Below are 5587 nucleotides of genomic sequence, written 5' to 3' on the forward strand. Positions count from 1 at the left end.
TATATATATGTATGTATGTATATGTGTGTGTGTGTGCACTGGAATGCACCTGTAAGGCCATTTTAAACAGAAAAAAACTCCTGAACGCGGAAAAACACAATTCACTGCTTTCCAGATCTGGCCCAGAAAATGTGTGATCTTGCCCTAAAGTCTAAGTTTATCTTTTTCTACCATGTATCATGTTACACCCATATTTACGCTGTATCATGAAGCATGGCTACATCACTGATCATCCACTGATGATCGCGGTTGAAATGATTCACTAGCTCCAATGCAAGAAAAAACTATTTACATTTTTTTTTTTTTTTTTATGAAGTGTGCATGTATTTTTTTTTTTGTGGGGGGGGAAGGTGGACTTTGCCTTTAAGTATAATCTCATCAGAGTAGAAGTCTTTTGAAATATTTCTTGAACTGTGATTATTAGCCTTCGGAGCAGTCAGACTTTTATGGTAGAGATAACGGTTGGTTTCAATTAAAATCATAGTGGCACATGAAATTTCTGTCTTTTTTTAGGTCAGAGTCCAGAGCTCAGAATTTTTGATGCTTTTATATATCCCAGCTTCTCGTTTCTGTGATTAAAGTTCCCATCAGCGCTGTCATCCTAAGAGCATTCAAGTAGTCGCCTTTGCTACAGTAATGGGTAGCTACAGGCACATCAGGTGTAGTTATTGAGTATAAATCTGTGTCGTTTCATTCGATCCAATTCATTTCCCAGGGTGTGTCCTGATTTACTTACATATGGAATTTATTTGGGGCATGTTACACACATGATCAGGTGTATGGAGTTCAAGGGTCTACAGGAAAAAGTATTCTCTTCTGTATCTCTGCTATAAAGCTGATATTGGCACTGGTACTCGGCATATGAGATTAAAAACTCTTTATGGAAGAAGGCTACTAGTGTATGTGGCCAGTTTACTGTACATCTCCAGCTAAACAAACACATAAAATGTTCTGCGTGTGTTTTATACATGGATACATTTTTACAAAATTGTAGGTGTTCCTAGGTTGGCCTTAAAGCCTCATAGTTCGAGCCGACGTGTGACAATGGGACTGTCACACGTCGGCTCAATAGATTGGGAAGTGAGCGAACACATACCGTCACTCGCTCACTTCTCGATCATCTCCCACTTCTCGATCATCTCCCTGCAGAGAGCCGTGACTGTCACTCACGGCTCCCTGCAGGGATTACCCACGCCCAGATCCTCCAGTGCTGACTGGCGGACAGGGGAGGGGGCGGGTACAGCTGGCTCTATTTCTAGATAGGCAGAGCCAGCTGTCAATCACACAGCTGGGTGGATCTCGACAGTAATGTTGGGATCCTTCCCAGCTGTGGCGGGAAGTGTGTCGGGATCCGTCCAGGCTGCAAGCTCGCGACATACTGAGCTTTGGGTCACGGGAGGATGCAAGTTTATGTCCTCCCGTGACCCCTAGGAGAACTATGGAGAAAAACACTTACCCCATAGTTCTCCTTTAAAGAATCTGATGACCGCTTGATATGACACTAGAGTGTAGGTCATGCCATGGGAGTGATGATAAACCTAAATGACCATTGGAAGCACTCTTTGTCACATGCAGCACATTTCCAATTTGTTTCATTTCTAGATGGGTCAATCCTTCCCTTTTCTGATTTAGAATGTAGGTAGTGATTGCCAGCAGATTGAGTGCTGCGCTGATTAAACAGTACAACCTACAGCAGACATCTCAACTTTCGCAGATGTTCCAGGAGTCTCCCGCTATTAGATAGCGGCTCCCAGACACCCGGGAGAGAAACATTTTCTCCCGGAAAGGTTTACTCTGCTCTATCTGAGTAAACCTTTCCCTGCTGTCTGTTTTTTTAATTTTTTTTATTTTCTTATATCGGGGCTGCCGGCCGCCGTCAGTCAGAAAAGAGAAAAAGGCATAGGAACTAATAGCTAGATTGCTATTGGCTATTTCAATTTGCAATGGGCCATTTACGATTGGCAAGTAATACGTGAGAAGACTTTGATTGTGCGATGCAAGGAGGATATGTCTGTGCAACACAATCATACAAAATATACTGACAAACCAGCTATGCCTAAACTTTGTCTCTACAACACTTGACTTGAAGGGTCATGTCTAATTTTCCTATTTCAAGTAAACTTTTAACAAGCCTAATTATCCAAAAACACTCCTACGCATGTCTAATTCAATATGGAATGTAATGGGTTTTAGAAACTACTGCAGTTATTTGAAGAATGATTGTTACCTTTTTCGAAGGCAAAATATATAATTTATTAGGGGAAGAAGTTGTGGTTCAGCAGCTTTATCCACCAGCTTACACTATAGCTATAGTTGTGGCTGATCATGATCCTAAAAACCTGCATAAGATCAGTGAAATGATAAATAGAACAGTGTCTTACAGATGGGATACACCTCAGTGATGTCGAAAATGCCGTCTTCTCTGCCCGGGGCCAGCACAGTGTTTACCACGTCACTATAGCTGCACTAAAATTGGGCGTATGCGATGAGCTTGAAAGGGGAACAGGGTTCTGATCTTAGTGAACCTTGAATTAGCATGACACTTAATCTTGTTTCTAGTGGTCCTACAATATCCTGAATCTGGTAGGCACTGCCATCCCCGGGCAGTATTATAATAAATAAATAATGGTGTGTTGCAGAACAAGGAAGGAAGGTACAATAATTATTTTTCATCTTCATGTACACTTATCATTTGAACAAGGTAATATGGTAATCATCAGGCACAATTTGTAAAATGAGGATTCATTATTGGGCATTACAGAGTATCATAACATTAAACAATTCATAGGAAATAATAAAATTGTCCTGCTCAAAGTATTTAATATCCTTTGCCCCCTTTGGCATCAATGATGGTCATTTGTGATAGTTGTGAATGAGGCCCTTTATTTTCTCATGTGGTAAAGCTTGCCCGTTCTTCTTGACAAAAGCAGTATATTCTTTGGTTGTCTTGCATGAACTGCATGTTTGAGATCTCCTAAAGTGACTCAATGCTGTTGAGGTCAGGTGATTGTGATGGCCACTCCAGAATATTGCTGCAGCCACTGAAGAGTCTACTTGGGTTTTCCAAGATGACAATGATCAGAACCTAGGACCAAGTGCCGCATCATATGCAGGTTCAGGCTGATAAATTGCAATTTTTTTCTGATAATGTTCTGCATTCATCTTGCCATCAGTTTTAGCCAAATTCCCTATGCCAATAGAGCTCTGGCAATTGTTTCAAAACCAAGATTCACCTTCATGCTTCATTGTAAGGATGGTGTGCTTCTCTTTATAGGCCCTATTGACTGCTTTCCAAAAATAGTGTTTATGGTTGTGACCATAAAGCTCAATTTTGGTTTCATCACAATGATTTTGTCTGAGAAGTGTTGAGGCTTCTCCTAGATGCTGTGTGGCGTATTGTAAGTGGCTGTTTTGTGGCGGTGCAGCAAAAATGAATAACGTTGCAAATTCTGCCAGGAATATGTAAATTTATGAACGCAACTGTATGTGTAAGTTGCAGTTGACCATTTACAAGGACTTTTGTTGTTTGCAATTAACACTTGTTTGTTTGTTGTGACTGATGTTAACACAGATATACCAGGCCTCAGTCTGCTAACCGGGGCCTGAGTTGATGGGCTTGGGGCTTGTGTCCATGACATTAATTTGACATCAGTTTGAGATGCTTCTGAGATCATTCAGAATTCATTGACAGGTGCATTTGACCTACATGTATCCTGTTTGAAGGGAGTGTTAAATTCCTATTAACGTGTATATTAGTTAAAAAAAGCCTTTTAAAGTAGGAAAAAAGCCCATCAACACAGGCCCTTAAACTGGCCATACACCTATAGATTTTCTTCAGATTTTCTATGGTCAGATGGAAAAAGTGCAACAGATTCCTCCATCTACGCTAAACTATGTGGATGGAAGAATCTCCCGCTGGGCCCAGCTTCAGTATCTTGCAAGTCGGCCCCGCTGGCTCTCAAAATACCTGAACAATCTGATTGGATGCAGGCATTGTTCAGGTGTTTTGAGAGCCAGCGGGGCCGACTAGCAAGATACTGAAGCTGGGCCCAGCAGGAGATTCCTCCATCCACACAGGTTAGCGTAGATGGAGGAACCTGTTGCACTTTTTCCATCTGACCATAGGAAATCTGCAGATAATCTATAGGGGTATGGCCAGCTTTATACTGGCCTGTAAGTCTACTTATGTATAGGTCATTCTCTGATGTATAATCTCTATTTTCCAATTAAGGAAGGTTGGTATCTTCATAAAGACAAGGCATACCAAAAAATCCATCCAAAATAACTTACATTTCAGCTGGTATTGACCCATCATTTAAAATGATTGTTCGTGAAATACCGTTTCTCTGATGTTTGAACATACATGTTGAAAGTTTCTTTTTGCCAATCTTTCATGTCTATAAGAACCTTTTAGTTTATCACCGTCCTGGAGCCATGGTCCATCTGACTCAATATTGTGACCGTGTCAAGAGTAGCAATAATCACATAGGACCATTTCACTCCATTAGAACTGTCTGCTTTGGAGCGTATTGGACTTTGTTCTGCTGTGCCTCTTATCCACAGAATTGGGCCTGTTTTGGATGATTTTTTTTTACACTAAAACTTTTATCCAAGGTCTTTAAAATATTCCGGCGTTATCAGCACTCTAGAGCAAAATCGTATGCATGTTTTCCCTTTCTTCTTGAACATCAAACCACCTCTCAGATAGGTCATAGTCACTCTCAGTAAACTTTGTTCTGATTTTGTGATAAAACCACCTGCGATGTAAGCACATCTATTATTTTAGATTTAAGCGTTGAAGCGCAGACCGTGATATGTTTCGTCACAGCAGGGTGTCACATATCTTGTGTTTAGCAATCTGCCAACAATCCCATCTTTCGTCTGGATTCACTTCCCGCTATGAAGCTGAATTGCTGAACTGACAATGTTAACATAGTCTTGACAGCAGTTTTTGACAAGCAGTACGCTGGGTGTGCTGAAGCTGTGGTGAAGGCCCACATTATATATGCGTCCTTAGATTACCTCATTGTGAGACAATGTCAGACAAGCAATGTATACAGTTGTAAGAACCCACCCAGTAATTCTATGGGTTTCTTCATGGACGGCTGTAAAAATATGGGCCTAGCTTAACTGAAGTAATAATAAGTAAAGACGTTCTTATACAAAGCCAAAGGTTTTGTAATCCTGTCCATCCTATTCTGAGATTGGACAGTGGAAAGAGAAGCATCACAGTAATTAACCATCAATACACAGACACCAATAAGCCAAGTTTTTATTGTTCTCTCCTTTTATTTGTCTTTGTGATCATTGTCACTTTGACAGAAAGTGCTGGAAGATCCAAAATGTTAGAGCTGTCACCAGAACAAGAGGTGAGGGTAAATCTTCCAACGGGATCCCCTGTTCTGTTTCCAGCTATCTAGGAGGGGAATTTCTTTTACTTTGGGGAGATTTTCTCACTTCCTGTTGCATCACCAAGACAGAAAGTAAAGGGACATCTCCCTTACAGGACAAGTGGCAACAAATAACCTGGCAGAGGTTTTAACCTTATTTACTGTATCCAAAAAACATTTGTGTATATATATATGTG

The 5587-nt window shown here is 40.8% G+C and overlaps 1 protein-coding gene across 4 annotated transcripts in view; it reads left to right on the forward strand.

The window, feature by feature from the left end:
- APP (amyloid beta precursor protein) overlaps positions 1-5587 on the forward strand; it is a 207434-nt gene that overhangs the window by 125739 nt on the left and 76108 nt on the right. The window lies entirely within an intron of this gene.

The sequence above is a fragment of the Nanorana parkeri genome, unplaced genomic scaffold, assembly GCF_000935625.1.
Source record: "Nanorana parkeri isolate BGI_ZX_2015 unplaced genomic scaffold, ASM93562v1 scaffold599, whole genome shotgun sequence".
Classification (NCBI taxonomy): Eukaryota; Metazoa; Chordata; class Amphibia; order Anura; family Dicroglossidae; genus Nanorana; species Nanorana parkeri.